This window comes from Camelus bactrianus, chromosome 1, assembly GCF_048773025.1.
Source record: "Camelus bactrianus isolate YW-2024 breed Bactrian camel chromosome 1, ASM4877302v1, whole genome shotgun sequence".
NCBI lineage: Eukaryota > Metazoa > Chordata > Mammalia > Artiodactyla > Camelidae > Camelus > Camelus bactrianus.
In genome coordinates, this window is record NC_133539.1 from 129,876,274 (window position 1) to 129,893,661 (window position 17,388).

A 17,388-nucleotide genomic window follows, 5' to 3' on the forward strand; every position below is an offset into this window, starting at 1 on the left:
TTAGCTTCACATGAATATTATTTCGCTTAACACTTCTCATATTTCCTTGTTATTCACACTTTACAGATAAGGAGTCTGAGGATTAGGTCTTCTCTCTTTTGGGGGGAGCTCATTATCAATGATGGGAAGTTGTAAGGAAAAAGATATTGATTCATCCAGAGGAAACAATTTTCTGAGAGTCAGCACTGAAAAGGGTGATCATTGTTTGAGTGAGACGAGCCCCGGGTTGTACGGAGTCAGCATCCCTGTCCTGGACACGACACATGTAGCGCTGCGTGGTGGGTGAGGCGGAGCGGCCGCGCAGGGTAAGCGGATGCCGGGCCATTGGGCTGTGCTCAGGCCCGGTGGGGCTTTCTCCTAAGGGAAGTGGAACATCATTGTCAGATTTTAAGTAGGGGAGAGGGGTGCTCTCGTAGATCACTTTTGTCTTGTAGAATGCTTAGAAACATTTAGAAGGCTCGGCAGGAGGTGATGTGATAAGTCAGAGTAGGGTGGCTGCAAGGTGTAGCAGTGTTCAATTTTCAAGTGATTTTCAGTCCCAAGTTTGTGGCTCAGTAGCCGTGTCACTTTGGATGACACACTCAAGGAAGTGAAACAATTTATCTTATTACTTGAAGCAGTGATATACCGACTTCCCAGGACTTCTGTGGAGATCCAGTGAGATAACGTGTGCGCAATGTGCAGTGTGGTCCCCAGCACAGAGTTAGTGCTGAGGGAGTGCCAGTGAGAATCTGGTAGGTGAGGTGCTGGTGGTGGGACTCGTTGACTGAGGAAATTGGGCCCTGAAGGAGGGGCCCAGTCATATCTATGAGTGATGGGACTGAGCTGGGAGAGGCAGAGAGACCTTGCCCCCCGACAAGGGGCCCTGGGCAGGACGGCTATGGGAGGAGCACCGTGAAAACAGCTGTTTGTAGGTGGAGTTGGAGTTGCCCTTGAATCATCTAAGTGCAGTGCCACAATCATAGAGGAGGTCTAGGCCCGAGCTGTGCATTTTCCTATAATCTCAATCCCTGAGGATGCCGAGGTATTGATCATTGAACGTGAAGACATACTTACAGGACAAGTGAATAGTAGTATCATCTCTGTCATCAAAGCTCACGTCTCTTTATTCATCACTCACTTTGCTAATTGGGTACTTACAGAGCTCACTTCACCGTCCTCACCTGGGCTCAGGCTCCACAGAAAAGATCTTGTGTGTCTCCCTCTTTTCCAGAAGAAAACACATTTAGCTGGTAGACGTCTCTACCTCGCCAGACTTAGAATTTTAGTTTGTTGATTTAATTCTGTTTTCTGTTGGCCGTCTCCTGACAGGAGAGACATTTTACCTCATGGTCAGGTTTCAATTAGCTGTTACTGAGAATTGCTGATCTGATCCATAGTGTATGTTTTCTATTAACTTTGTAGAGTAATTATAATTTTTCTGTCTTTGCCCTTTAATTTTGTTTCCTCTTCAATGTTCTATCCTATTTGGGGCCTTATTTTATTTTTTAATTAAAAATGTCTGTTAGCAGTTAAGAAAACAAAAGCAACGAAAAAAATGCACATGATAGCTAGATTTAGAAAATATCTAGTGTGTTTTCTGTCTCGGCAATGCAGGGTTCTAGAAACTCTTGAAAACCTTCATTACATAAGTTCCTTAAAATGCTGATTAAGAAATAAGACCTTCCTTCCTCATCTTCCTAGCTGCACAGCTAATTGTCAAGAAAGTGAGGGGAAATCCTCAGAAGACAAGTCAAACCAGAAAGCAAGGATTCTGGGAGATATGCGAGACTTAGAATCCCTGGGGGGCCATTTGGCTCCTGAACTGAGTTTCAGTTGCCTTGACAGGAGGGCAGGAGGTGAGCCCCAGGCCTCTCACACTGGGAGTTGGATGGCTGTTCTTATGTAAGGACAAGCAAATCCTGAATCCTGCTGTATAAAAGGGTGAATTAGAAAGAAAAGTAAAAAAGCATTCCTCAAGGCAAGGAAGTAAGGAAAGTCAATTTTTTTGGAAGCGGGGGAAAATAACATATCCAATGTATTTAGTTTAAATCTGTTCTGGCATGAGAGTGACAACAAACTCCTGGCAGAAAATCACAGCTCCTCCCGGAAAGAGTAGTTGTGTTTTGAATGAATCAGTGGGCAGCCATTCCGAAAAAGGTCTCCAGAGTCTTCTGGATCAAGATACTGGACCCAAACACCTCCCTTCCATGGTCTCATTTAAATAACCAGAAAGGTTTTAAAGGAAAGAAGCCATAATCATAGTTCTATTTATTGACATTAATATATGCTAGGAATTCAGAGGTGACTATGGAGTTGTCTCATCTTTTATGGACCTTACTTTCTATTTTACATAGTTGGGGAACTTGGTGGACGGTGGTGTTAGTCTGTTGCAATTAGCCAGGAGAGGAGATTAAGAAAACAGTGAAGGGTGGGTGACATTATTAGCTGAGGACAGTCCTGTTCAGTTGGTTTGTAATTGCAGACTCGTTGAGTTGTCACTGGAGGGAATTGATCTTATGGAATTTGGACTTAACTCAGACCTCTTCAGAATGGACAAGTGAACCTGGAGAAAGACAGTCAAATATGTGCAGACATTAAAGTCCACGTGAACGTGCTGTATCCCTGAGCCAAATATAGGACAAGTAGGCAGCACTTCTTGAGGACAGAGGAGTGGTTTTTAAGGTTCTCCAAGAATGAATCCCAGGGAACCGGGATGGCCAGTTGTCAAACTGTGACTTTGCTCTTTGGACGGTGTGCCCACCAAAGGTATTTTCCGTTTATTAGTTTTCATTTCTCTTAAATACATCTCAGGTGATGAGGACGTGGGCACAAGCATTGGACGCCATGTCGAGGAGACTTTGGATACCTGCCTAGAAGCGCGGGCACAGCTGCGGCTGCGTCATACATCTTGCCGCCCACCCGGTTGCCCGGCTCCGTGATCACGGCAGGGTGGTTCCTTGATGACCTGTCCGTCTCCTCTGTGACATCGTAACCCAACAAAATACCGGAGCGTATTAGCTTGGCTTTGTTCTTTTCCATCCTTCCCTTCGAATGATGATGACTGATAATGGACCCAGTTACGTTTGCAGATGATTTACACGTAGGGCTTTCAGTACAAACCTTGTAATACCCACTGTGTGATCTAGAGAAGAAAGTTACATTCTTTCCAAATTGTTTTGATACACTTATGTGGGAAAATGATGAACGTTTGAATATGTATCTCCTCTCTGAATCATCATGGCTCGAGATGAATATTTGTAGACATGGAATGAGTTTTCTGTATTTGAACTGTATGGTCCCCTAAATTCTCCCCAGCTTTTTAAAGTCATCACTGGAGTGCTACCTCCAGAGTGTCCCAAAGCATCCACCGCTGCCTGTTCTTCGGACACTGTGAGTTTCCAAGTTGGAGAAGGCTGCTCGCTGTTGAGGCATTCTCTTGCACATCTCTGGCTGGCTGATGTGAACTTAGCACACAAGACTTGGCAGACAGTATCTAACCATGGTCACGTCCATTTCTGGAACACTCATGGAGGATTTTACACCTATGCTAGTGGCATACGTTATTTCATTTAGTTTTCCCAACAATCATAATTAGATTTTATCACCTGTATTAATAAGGAAACTGTCAAAGCGAGTGATGTGCAGACTTTGGACTGGAACACGGGTCTTTCTGATCCCTGTCTCTGTTCCCTCCCCAGCCTATCCTTCCAAATGGCCAGGAGACTCTTCCTCAATCTTGAGTTTCCTGCTGATGTTACCACTCTCTTTGTTTCTGGAGAGGAAAACAAGTCTAAACTTACTTTCCATTTGGAAATGGAATGGAGAGTTAACGTTGGAAGCAGGGAGAGTCTGTCCTGTGATGAAGCGGTCTCCGAGCCACTTCCATTGGGACGTCACGTCACTGTCTGGGCCCCTTGCAAAGCCTGTGCACAGGTGATAAGCCAGATGTGCCGAGCAGTCCTCCCGGACAGGGCAGTGTGTTGGAAATGAGTTTGGGGATTTGGTTTCATTACATAGGTTCCTGAGGGCCTTGGCCTGGCACTTCAAGTGGGACCACTCCCTGTCCCACAGACTCGTGCTCTGGGCCCGTGCAGACCTGACGTGGCCTCAGCCTGAGGCTCAGGGCCCGTGGTGATGAGGAGCATTTTAGTCCAGGGTCTGCCGGAGGCTCTGACACTTCTGGGCCGTGGGAATTTGTCCAGGATGATAATAATTCCTCCCCGAGTTTCAGATTTCCTTGCCTGTGAGCCGGGATAGTAATAGTTTCTGAAATGATTGTAATGATTCAGTAACGGGCACAGCGTCTGCTGGCAGGTAGCTGGTGTTTAAGGAGCAGAAGTCGCAGACACTCTGTCAGCCTCTCACTGTGTGCTCTGTGCTTTGAGAGGTTGTGTGTTTGGTGAAAGTCCCACCCAAACCCTAGGGTCTAGATGAACTGTTGTTCCTTTACTTTCCCTTCCTTTTCCCCTTTCCCATCTCTGTGTCCCATGTTTAGGTAGCAGATTCCTCTGTTTCAGGGAATACGGACATTTCTAGTAAAAGGAGAGGCGGAACTCGGAAAGGTGGGGCCCAGAGGGGGTCTGGAGCGTCTGCACAGCGCTGCGTCCCTGCATTTCTGCATCTGGTCCCATCAGTGCATGAAGTCAGCCTTCCTCTTCCTTCCTGTGTCGTTGGGTCTCTGTTTTAAGGGAAAATTTTTTACGGGTCTTTTTTCAATTACATGTTTCTTTCAGATGCTTGTTGCTTTTCTCCCTGTGCTTCAGCATTCCTAGGAGAGAATTCAGCAGTGCAGCATCCTCTCCGAGCTCTATGATTTGATCGGCTTCCACCGCAAGTCCACCTTCTTCAAGCAGGTGGCCCCCGTTCAGCCCGCGGCCCCCGGCATCCCGGAGCCTGGCGGGAAGGCCTGCTACCGACTCCTTCTGCAGACGCTTCCTGGCTACAGTCTGTCGCTGGATCTGCAGGACTTCAGCAAAGGTGTTGGAACTAAAACATTGCTTCAGTCCCATTAACCATGCCTGGTTTGGGCCCTGCTTTCCTGTCTCATCAGGGTGAATTCTGATTCGTTTAGAACAGGGCTCAGCAGACTTTTTCTGTCAAGGCCTTGGGAGTAAGTATTTCAGGGTCTGCAAACCTCCTGATCTCTGGTGCAGCTGCTCAGCTCTGCTGTTCAGACACCAGAGCAGCCGGACATTCCACACACCCACAGAGCATTATTAACAGTGGTGGCTGGGGCTGGATTCGGTGTATGAACTGCAGTTTGTCCCCACAGCCTCCTTACTATTGACGCCTGCACCAGAGCGTGCATTTGTGACAATGGGTGAACCTGCACTGACACGTCATCATCACCCAGAGCCCAGACTTGACACTAGGATTTACACTTGGTGGTGTGCACTCTGTGGGTTTGGACAGATGTGCAATGACATATATCCACCGTCACAGCATCATACAGAGTAGTCTGTCTTAGTGACCTTAAAATGCTCCGTGCTGCACCTCATTCATTGCTCCTTCCCCTCTAGCCTCTGACAGCCACTGATCTTTTAGTCTCTGTGATTTTTCCTTTCCCAGAACACCATACAGTTGGAATCAGACAGTTGCAGAACCTTCCCAGATTGGCTTCTTTCACTTAGTAATATGCATTTAAGGTTCCTCCATGTATTTCCATGCCTTGATAACTCATTTCATTTTAGCACCAAATAATAGTCCATTTTCTGGCTGGACCACAGTTTATCCATTCACCTACTGAAGAACAGCTTAGTTGCTTCTGAGTTCTGGTGATTATGAATAAAGCTGCTATTAACATCTGTATGCAGTTTTGTGTGTGGACATAAGTTTCCATTTCGTCGAGTAAACACCAAGGAGCACAGTAGCTGGATCATATGTTAGGAGTACGTTTAGTTTTGTAAAAAATTGCCAGACCGTCTTCCAAAGTATCTGGGCCCTTTTACATTCCCACCAGCAATGCATGAGAATTCCTGACGCTCCACATCCTCACCAGCATTCGGTGCTGTCAGTTTTCTGCGTTTTGGCAGTTCTGACAGGTGTGCAGTGGTACCTCGCTGTTTCAGTCTGCAGCCCCTTGATGACAGATGCTGTGGAGCATCTTTCCATAGACTTCTTTGGCATCTAGATTTCTTCTTCGATGAGGTCTGTGTTCAGGCATTTTGCTCATTTTTTAATCAGGTTGTTCATCCTTCTTGTTGAGTTTAAAGAGATTTTGGTATATTCTGGATATCAGCCCTTTATCAATGTGTCCCTGCCCTTCACCTGCAGCACCGGAGTTGTCCTTTGGGTCTCAGTGGAGTGTCAGCTCTTCAAAGAGGTTTCCTGTCTTCCCTCAGCCTAAATACTGTCCTTGTATTTTTCACTTTCATTGACTCATTTTGTTCTTTTTAAATAGCATTTCCCATAATTTGTAAGTACATTAAAAAAAAGGGCAATGATTGAACACCACCTCCCCCACCAGGCCGTGTGCCCTGTGAGAGCAGAGGCCCTGTCCCCACTCACCGTTTCCCATGACAGCACATGGCACATGTCCATGTAAAAGTGTGTAACGTGGGGCCAAACCTGATGAGCAGCTATGATGACATATTTTGGCTACCATTTATTGAGTAGACTTTGTTTCTGATGTTAATTATTAAATCACATGAATGAAACATGTTTGTTTTGAAAAATAAAACAACAAAGCACACCTCCATTTGGTACTTTCTACTTAGCCTTCTGACCCAGGAGGGGATGTTCACCATCATTTTGTGGAGGAGGTTGGGGAGGTAAAGTAAGAGAGTGAGATCAAATAAAGTAAAAATGAAAACTATCAGTTGGCTTTATTTTCACTAAGACATAAAAGTTACTTTAAACCCTATCTCAGCTGTTGTTCTGTTGTTTTAAACATTTCTCATAGAATTAAATGGAAGCCCAATAAACTCTGAAAGGGAAATTGTGTGCTCAGGTCCTGAAAAGTGTTTATGTCTATTTCTTGAAATGCACATATTCCTTGCTGGTTACAGAAAGTCGAGGTGGGAACACAGCCATGCACTGTGTGTCTGCCGGCTTCACGGGATGCTCACTGTCATTTTCATTTTCTTGTGTTGCAGTTTATGAAGGTTTTCCATGAGATATATTGCTCAGACTTTTCCTGAATGAAGGATTGAATTTTCCACAGGAAATCTTATGAAAGAGAGTGACAAGGCACATGGGTTTCCCAAAAAGGAATACTTGATGTAATAAACTCTCACTATGGTGAACTTTTTGAATACAAGCGAGTTGAAAATTTTATCACTAGGTCATAGGCCACAAATCTGTCCTAAGAATAAAAAGATTCAAATTTTATAGAAGAAGCAGTTTGAATCAAGTAGAAATTATGATTTGTACACTAGTTGGTGTTAGAAATTATACTCAGTCTTCTCATAATTGCCTGTGGTAGGAACTGGATTATTATTTATTTATTAAAAAAAAATCCACTAGGTGCTATTTGCCCCATTCTTGATGCAGCAGTGCTGAGGTTAGTTAAGTTGGGCCATTTAGGATTGTTAACTAGGTTTTCCGGACATTGATTTCAGCCCCTTTATCTTTTTTACAATCTCTTCTTTTGTATCGGCCTTTGGTCTTTTGACAACGTGGAAATACTGCACGGATCTGCCTTTCCCTTTTTTCTTGTCTTTGTGGGAAAAGATTTCTGAAAGACAAACTACTAGGATATTAAGGATTTTGTGTGGGGTAAGTTTGTTCAGTTCTAAGGTTTTCAATTAATACGTATTAATACTTGCTATTCAGCTAATGACAGTAAAATTATAAACTAACTTAAGTATACATTAGTAAGTATAGTAAAATCAGCCCATCACCCAGATAAAGGAATTCACAAACTTTTCCATATTTCCTTTATTCAGACCTTTGTTCTTTTATTTGTCCTTTGTTGAAGTATTTGACAGCAAATCCAAGAAGACATGTCATTTTACCCTATGTGCTCAAGTAGGCATGTCTGAAAAATGAGGGCCTTTTTTTGATCAGGTTTTTCCGTTTGACCCATGTGCTCGTTAAGTACCAGCTTTATCAGGCATCTCACTAGGCATTAGGGATCCTTGGGGCAATGAGACAGTCCTGGCTCCCAAGGAAGTTAAGGGCTGATGGAAGAAACCAACACAGGAGCTTGGGTGCCTCACTTAAGGTCCCTACTGGATGACACCAGTTGGACAAAATTTGTGCACAATACAGTAGTATTCACAAAAGGGACTCGTCAGACTTGTAGGGCAGGCCGTGAGAGAGGCGCTCAGCAGGTCTACAAGAGGAGGACTCATTTGATCAGAATCTGAAATCCTTTCTGCCAACCTTTCTACCAAGCCCCCAGGGCCCATCACTAACAACCCTGTGCTGTAACTGTTTTTGATTCCAGTTACCACATCTCCTTCAGGAAGGATTTTAAGGTGGAAAATATTTAAAATCCGTAATTGTTGCCAGAAGGGACATAGAACAAGGAACATGTAAACAACACAAATGTCCATCAGCCCATGACTGGATAAAGACGAGGTGATACATATATACAATGGAATACTACTCAGCCATAAAAGATGCCATTTGCAGCAACATGGATGGACCTGAAGACTGTCATTCTAAGTGAAGTGGGGTGGAAAGAGAAAGATAAATGCCATATGACTTCATTTATGGGGAATCTAAAATTAATAGCAATAATAATAAGACCACAAATGAACTAAATACTGTTTTGATTTCTTGAATATATGCAAGCACATCTGACTGTCCTTTGTGATTGGATTACCATATTCTGTTTATTCTTTTGTAGATGTCCTTATTCCTCTGGTAACTAATTTTAAAAATCTAAAGCTCTAATCTGTTCTTAGAAACAATAATTAGTACATATATGTAAACTAAAAAATGCAGTATGCTCTATACGTGTATTTACATGCAATATGTGTATGTGAAGTTGAACTGTAAAAATTCTACCTGATAAAAAAGAAAAAGGAAAAAAATAAAAAATTTATTTTAAAAAATCACCCCTCTTAATATATTAAAACGTTCATTTCTGAGATTCTGTGAAAGACAGCATGGAATTAGGTTTTTAAGATTTTCTCCTTTTTCCTCGGTGAGCAGCCTGGGCTGCACAGCTTGGCCGCCACAGGCCCCCAGGACTTGCCGGCTTGCTCCTCACTTGTTGGGAGGAAGATTAGCTGCTTCAGGAATATTTATGTTCTTAGAAGTTGCTGAAAACCCCACAGAGCTTCTGTTTACATGGAGTGTATCTGTCAATATACCCCATTATAGAAATTAGAACAGAAAATTTAAACCCAAGAACTGACAAGCACACGCTGCCCCAGCACGTGGTCAAAGCAGTGCTGCCACGTTGGCGTGTGTTGGTTCTAGAAAAAATGCACAATACACTCAAGAATGAGGGTGAACCCACATATCTCATCTCAGCAATGCTATGAAGAGGTGGGAACCAAAGCCCCTAAAACAGTGTTGAAGTCCCCAGATGTCTCAGAACACACAGAGCCATGGGTTCAAGAATCCAGTGTCTCACGGATCATCAGCTGTGGAGACCGCGTCCTGGGTCAGGAGAAGCAGAATTAGGGACAGAAAGCACACAGTCCTATTGACAGCAAAGTTTTAAATGTTTTGAATTGACAAATTTTGGCGAAGATTTGCATTTAGACTACTACATTTCCTCTCCTGGAGATGTTAGAAGGATAACACTGATTAATAGAGGATGATTGTAATGGATTAATAATGATACTGATGACATGGGCTGCGAACACTAACCCTGCACTCAGTGTATAATAAGACTTTTATGTACACAATTCATTAGGTATCCACACCCCTGCAACGTGGCATTAAGCACTCATACAACCATGAAACCAGTGACTATAAAACAGTCACAAGCCTTCCTCTCCAGCATGAGGTAGCAAAACCAGCAAGGATTTTCAATGACAAAAGCCAAAATCATATATTTTTGGGAAAGAAAGCAAATGAAACACTGAAGAACAATTAACCAAAAGAGCAGATGGAATGGAAAATTTTATTGTAGAAAGCAATGATTGATTCAATTAAAACAGCTAATGTCCCTGGTATAATTGAACCATCAATCCAAATTTTTGGAAAAGTGGGTTGTGAAATTACTGTCTCATTTAATATTGGAATTCCTATTTGGACCAATTTGATATGCACCACTGGTGTGAGGTTAGATATTTAGGTAAATAACAATATTCCTATTTTTTAAGTTAACAGGAAACATAACACAGGACTCCAGATTTAGGGAGAGAATGCAAAAAATTATTATCATACTCCATCCAGTAAGGACAAGTGTCCCTGCGTCACCAAAGCAATGAGAATTTGCACAAAGAAAACACAGTTCTCCAATTGTGACAAATACTAGACCGTGAGCCATGAGTTACGAGAACAAGCAACTGTTTAAATGCCATGGGCAAATATTTTTTATCATCTTGGAAACATCACTGATGTTCTAGGTAAGAAAAAGAATTGTTTTACTAACAAATCCAACTGACACAGGGGTATTTCCAAGTGAGAAGGTGATTCCAAAAAGTGCAGTAAAATGAGTAAAGATGATCTGCACAGTGACGGAGATGGTCTTAGACTAACCAGCACCACGATTCCTGGTTTTACACTTGCTTTCTGCTCGTCACCTCTGACACAAGAACTCATCAAATGATTGTTTTTTTTTAGGGAAAAAAAAATAAATAAAATCTAACTGCAAGATGTGGTATGTAAAGCGGTAATGAAGTTTTCTAACCTTACGATGCAGCCAGTGTAATGTAGCACTTATTCGGGCACTAGAATTTTTAATTTATTTCTTTTATACCCTATTTCTATCCTAAAGGAGACACTTAAAGTTTTCAACTTTCTTCAATGTATCTTGTGAGGGTTGTGATAAACACTGGTATGGCAGTTTTCAGAGATTCAAAACCGCCTCTGTGGTTGAGGTCAGGAAAGGCAAGGCTCCCTCACTGCTGCGACGGAGAAGGAATCCCCGGAGTCAGCCTCCGGGCAGCTTCCGAACCGCATTTGCTTGCACTTAGCACAGGACACCATCAGCAATTGTAACTCTGACAAGGAGATTTCCCCGGGGACATGGGAGGTGCTCTAACATTCTGAAGCCACTTGTTTCCCATTTAGGTAAGGCTTGAAAAAATAGTTTATTAGAAGTGACTCTCTTTGTATGTGCCTTTTGTCCTGAGAGGTCACTAATTAGCATAGAATATAAAATACCCCATAATATAAGAATTTAGGCACCACATCTTTCCATCTACCTATTTGTTTATCATATTTATAGTTAGGTTACATTTTCTATGACGTTCACTTCCGGGCACCAGAAAAGAAAGGTTACAAAATATTTATTATAAATAGGGGGGACTGGGTCTAAGGGTTGAAAACCACTCCTGCTAACAATAAAAACCATATAATAATTTTAATCTCAGTTGCATCAGACCTTCCAGAATTACTCCCTCAATTTCACTGTTAAAACAGTAATGGAATCTCTATTCTTCCAAGACTCTGGCCTGATCACCACCCATCCAGATATCTGTCTGTGGGTCCCTACTTGTCCTCGAGGCCTCCGAACACACCATATGGGGTGAACTTTCTTCAGTGTCCCTACTGTAGGGGAAACCTGGAAGTCCCAGGCACTGTCCAGGAGTCACACCTACCAGCAAAAATCAAAGTCATGTGACTGAAACGGGACAACACAGGTGGTGTGATAGGGCTGAAAGCTCACCAAAACAGGTTTGGGGGCCTAACCCAAGCCCTCCGGCTCCTAACATGAAGAAGGACAGGGAGTCCCAATTAGCCACGAGACTGGGGGGCTTCATTACTCCATGAATAAAGGATTTGTGCCAGTGCCACCTTTAGACAGGGAACCCCAGAACCCAGACTTGGAAGCATCCTGTCCCCTACCCTCTGAACAAATATTCTCTCAAGATACGTAGTGAGAGATGGGAGCCCCAGTGAGCTCTGGAATAAGATGCAATCTGAAAGACTGCTGGTAACAAATGGTGTGGAGCTCGGGCAGCCCCCAGGGCCACCAGACATTCTGGTACCACTGATGCCCACACATCCATCCACAACAGCTTTTTCAGGACACTTACGCACAATAACCATCACACAAAAATGGTTGCTTAGACATGTTTTAAGAGAAATAACATTAAGAGAATGCCAAATTCATGACAAGTCAGAGAAAAGACCCCAGAGTATTTACTGAATGAGATCTCATGTGTGCTCCGCATGAGCTTTAAACCCTTAGGACACAGTCATGGAACAGTAGGCATTTTCTTTCTTTCTTCCAAGTTGGCTTTGCTGGAGAGCTCCGTAGACACAGGAAGACTCTGGATCCCACCTCTACTACTTACACAAAAGGCACAACACGTAGAGAGGTATCAGCGCTGGTGCGACCGCCTACAATGTGCGCACTCCAGTGCCCAGCTCCCCGAGGAGCAGAGCTTCCCCCACAGGAGCAGAAACCCCCAGGAGCAGAGCTCCCCCAACGGGCACTGCAGTGCCTGCAAGAATCAGGTATCTGATAAGTGAGCCTAGGGCGGGAAAGACAGGAAGCAAGCACCACTCCCTCATCTCTGCAGGTGATCTCTGTGTCATCTTGAATAAATACAGTCAGCATTAAAGATGTTTGACCAGAGGGTAAAAGGTAAGGCCTCCCCAAATCTCGCATTCCTTTAGTGGGAGTCCTGTTAGAACACATGGTGACAAGAGACGCTGGCTTTACATGCGCACGTTGCCCTCAGGGCTGCAGGGGAGGCCACGGTGCTGCTTCTGCCCCACCTCCTGCCTTCGTCCCGCAGACCTCACAGGGGCCGCTGACTCGTTCCTCTGACTTTCTCTCCTTGGTTGTGCTGCTCTTCCAGCTTTTAAGAGCTCATAAGAACCTCACCAGAAAATCTTTAACAATGAACGCAAATCAAATGAAATCAACCAAAGAAACACACTGCCTTCATCATTACTTTACATTTTAGGATGAAATTCTTGAAGACGACTCCCTGACCTGAAGGGATGGATGGAGGAGGAAAGAAAAGAAGACAAGCATCTTTGGCCCATAAAAAATGAGAGGTAACCAGATGGTGGCTAGTTTTCATTGCACCTCTCTGCTCTCCTCAATTTCACATGCCCCTCCCAACTCAACTCATCGGAACTCCACTGAAGGAGACGGCTTTGCAAATTTATTGGTAGCCAAAGAAATCGCTTGAGAAATAGTCTCCCAAACCCAACGAGAACACTGAAAGCTGACCAGTGCCAGGATATGAATACTAAAACACACAGATTCAAACTCCGACACCCTCCCTGGTGGGTGTACTTACAGTGGGGGTGTGGCCGTGCAATTTGTCAGCATCCAACATATAAAAATGAAAGGGATACCAGTTTTCAACATCACAGTCCCTCTGAAACAACTGGTAGTCAATTAGCGTTTGTCGGCAGCAAAAGTCGATTTTCTCCCCTGCACGTGGAGGTGAACACACAGAAGAGACTGATGATCCCCGCTGCGAGTGTAGCTAAGTGTGTCCAAGCAAACTGACTCCACCAGCCTTCTGATGAACAGGGGAGTGTGTGAGCCGTGTGGCTTTGCAGACTGATGGCCAGGCAAAGAGGGCGCTTCCTTAATTTGGGGAGAAAAACGCGGAAGCAGCACTCGCTGGAAATAAATTCTAATTAAAATTTCAGTTGCGCTTCCTGCAGCGTAACCCACGCCAATAGATGAGGCTCCCTCCGTGCTGTCCAGTCATGTGAGCCAGGCTCATTACTGTACCTGTGTGTTTGGTTTAGCAAGTGAATCATGTCTGTTTTCTGGAAATTACATGAGGGTGGAAAACCTTCCAAACATGGTCATTTATTGCTGTGGAATTTGTTTAATCCTCTTGAGAGCATTTACAATGACAACCTTCTTAAATAAGCATCTTTGCCCGAGAGACCTTCCAAGGCACATGCGCCGAAACCTAGGACAACCCAGAAGCAAAATCAAAACCGTTAATAAATAATAATATGTCATAGCACTAACCACCAAAATTATATATATTAAAAAAAAAAAAGCCAGGGTTTTATGCTGTCCAGGGTTTGAATCATTTATTTAACGTGTCAATTATTACAATAATAAACTTTTCTAAATGTAAAACCTCCTCAGAAATATTCAACTACTATTCAAGAAAAATATCACAGAAAATTTCTGAAAAGCATTTAAAGGAAAATCATTTTTAACTGAATCTTATTCTAGGCACACAGAATAAATTCTCTTTAGAGAACTCCTACTTTTTTTTAATAAATAACCTATAAAAATACAACCAGCATTAATCAGTAAATCTTCATTCCTTATTTTTAAAATTTTTAGGGCATGCTATATTTTTAAATCAAATGAGGAGGTATTCGCAAGCCAATGGACAACGGAATTACCTAAGGAGACATTATAAAGCAGCAAGAGCAACTAGCATTTTGACAAGCATTCTGCCTGAGAGTCACTCGTACCATCTCATTTTGACCTGGCCACTTGGAGGTGAGCTCCATCAGCCCACTTAACACATGAAGAAACTGAGGCTATGGGTGGTCATGTTTCCAGTACTTAGGGGAGCCAGGATCCAAACAGGGATCACTGTCTATAGAGCCTGTGCCTTTACCAGATCACACTTACATTTCTCACACTTCAAATGCACTCAGTCCCCGAGGTAACACACCTTCCTTGTGTTTCTAAGAGTTTTAGGAAGTACTGAAATACAAAGACTTATCAGACATTTGTGTGGGCTAATTTTTTATTTTCGGATTTTCCTGAATCAGTTCAGGCTGAATTCATACTACTTATGAGGAGAAGTCCTGAGGCCGAGGAGAGAGGGGAAGATAGTCCAGACATAAACAATTTCAAAAGATCCACTTCATCAAGGAAGCAAAGTATTAAATAAACAACTTCAACAACAAGCTTGTCAATAAACCTTGGTGTCTCTGTCTCAGCCTGAAGGAGGGTAAGCCATCCAGCCCATCTGCCTTCCAGCCACATACCCTGGATGATCTTGGTTCCCTCACCTGTGACACGTGTGTTCTCCAGGGAATCTTTGTAGAGATTAAATGATAAAACTATATGCATAGGGGATACTTATTTGTTAGGCAGTAGGCACTAAACAAATAATAAAATTATTTTATTTCATGAAAATGGGAGATAGGTCTCCCAATTAAACATTCCTGACAGAATCCCAACAAGCACTTTAATTTATCTGCCAGAAATTGTAAAATAACATTTCTTTTTAAAGGCTGTATCCATTCTCCCTAGTTTTTACCAATCCTGGCTGTTATCCTGAAAATCTATTCCCAGAACTTGGCATCCATCTCCCATATTTAAATCATTTAAGTTTGAAATTATGATGAAGCTTGGGCACTTAAAGATTCACACCATAATTCACAGAATAAACAAAGACCACAGGAACAGGGCCACTTCCAGACCCCATGTGCTCAGGACAGGCTCCAAACTTCATAAAATCAGATGCATGCTGTTTGAAGGGAAAGAAAATTGAATGTGATCAAGGAGGCTGACATAGAGCACTGGCTGGCTCAAGAGATGACTCCTTCAACCCCTCGTCTGACTTAAGTCATCTAACAGTTATCAGGTGATCTCTAACTAAAAGTAAAACAGGGGTAGGTTTGAAAAGTAAATTTTTTCCTACAATATATACATACTGTCAACTAAAAATTTGCACGTGTCATCTGCCTCTGATTTGATTAAGTCATGAGCCACTGCAGCTGCTGACCTTTAACACCCTCTGAAAATAGTTCTGTGTGGAGATCAGGAATGGGGCGCTCTGTGCTCTGGGAAAATGCGCAGAAAATCTTTCAGATATTTAGACATTTTCAGGAAATTTTATGAGCCCAAATTCTTGCATCTCCTCCTATCTAGAAAAGCACTAAAATCATTAACAGAGACACCTGTTCCTCGACTAGCAGCAGCCTCGGTCTTAACGTATACTTGACTGCACGTCCGCATACAATGAAATCTCATATAATGCTGAGCTCCCCCTCATCGTCAGAGCAGTTCCTCCGAGCTCTCTGAGATGCTGTCACCTGGGTTCTGGTCCTCATTTTGCCCCAGATAAAACTTAACCCAGAACTCTCACGTTGTGTGCCATATTGACAGTACCACAAAAATTAAGCTTACATACTTGAACTCATAGTAAAGATTCAGTATCAAATATTTCTTGACTTAAATTATTTTTTAAAAGTAAATAATTATTCCATTTCTTAAATATAGCATCTTTAAATATAAATTAACAGATATTTGTGAATCTTAGAATAATATATTCTGGAGAAATTTTTAGCTACTTAATAAAAAAGCTATTGTGTGGAGTTTTAGAAATTCAGAAGTGGAAAAGAATAGTATTGTAACTCAAGTTCTTGTTTTAATTGCAGAGATCCTGAGGCCTCAAAAGACATATAAAGTTTCCTGATTTTATACACTGTCCTTTAACAGAAAGCCTAGAACTAAGATCCTGGTCTTTGAGAAACCAAGACTTGATCGGCTGGTGCAGGGCTGAACTTTATGAAAATGGGTCATGAGAAAGAACCAGAATGCTGGGGCCTGGGCAAGGCAGCGGAAGGAAGGAGGGTCTCACATGGTCGTGGGTGAGAAATAGGCTCCCGCAGTGCTGGTGTGATGGGCATCCCTCAAGTGCCTGAAAACTACTATTTAGCACACCTGCCACCGAAAAGCACACATGCTGTTTAACTAGAAGGCTGACCAGGAGGCTTTCTCAGTGACACAAGGTGCTATTTTCATGTGAACTCTACAACTACAGGAAGAGAAAGAATAGAAAGCTGATATTATTAATAATTTACACCAAGAACCAAGGAATTTCCAGGAGAAATATAAAGACTTGTTGGAAGTTTCATTATGTGAACTTACTGCCAATTCAGTTGTCTTAAAAATTGTTCTATAAAATATATTGTCCTTTGCTGTTCCAAATCACATTTGAAAGAATAATGTTTCTTAAGGGTGTTTCTGGAATTTTCTTCTATTTCCTAACACCAAATCTCAGAGCTTTAGAGAAATGGAGGGTTGGAATTTCGTCCACTCTTCTCTAGGCAATTTATTGTTCCTGCAAAGAACAAGGGGGGAATCACACAGAAAAGCATTTGAGCATCAGGCTGCTTACATTTCCTCTGGAAGTCTTGGAAAATAACGTGGAAATGAACAGCAGGACAGAAACCTGGCGGGAGGGTCACTGGCTAGAAGGTGAGAACAAATGTGTTTTCCAACGTGCTCTGGTCGCCACTAGTTTAAATGAACCGAGCAATTGGTCCAGCATAAACGCACCTCTATGTGAAAATCTCAACCGTTACCAACTGCTCAGTGCAGCCCGAAGCAATGGACGGACTGCAGATGCCCCCGGCGGCTCATCGTGGTGTCTT

General features: G+C 42.8%; 2 long non-coding RNA genes across 15 annotated transcripts in view; both read left to right on the forward strand.

Moving 5' to 3' along the window:
- The window catches only part of LOC141578970 (uncharacterized), a 108,077-nt gene extending 99,128 nt beyond the window's left edge, over positions 1–8,949 (forward strand). For 10 of the 14 annotated variants that reach the window (XR_012509860.1, XR_012509861.1, XR_012509870.1 and 7 more), the window contains one exon: positions 2,794–8,949. This is a non-coding gene — a long non-coding RNA (uncharacterized LOC141578970). The remainder of the gene's footprint in view (positions 1–2,793) is intronic. The other 4 variants (XR_012509871.1, XR_012509869.1, XR_012509865.1 and 1 more) reach the window with 3 other exon arrangements.
- Positions 8,950–14,357: 5,408 nt separating this feature from the next.
- On the forward strand, positions 14,358–16,788 carry LOC141578542 (uncharacterized). Its single transcript, XR_012508918.1, has 3 exons — positions 14,358–14,494; positions 14,773–14,954; positions 16,390–16,788. It is a non-coding gene; the product is annotated as an uncharacterized LOC141578542 (long non-coding RNA).
- The last annotated feature ends 600 nt before the right edge of the window (positions 16,789–17,388 follow it).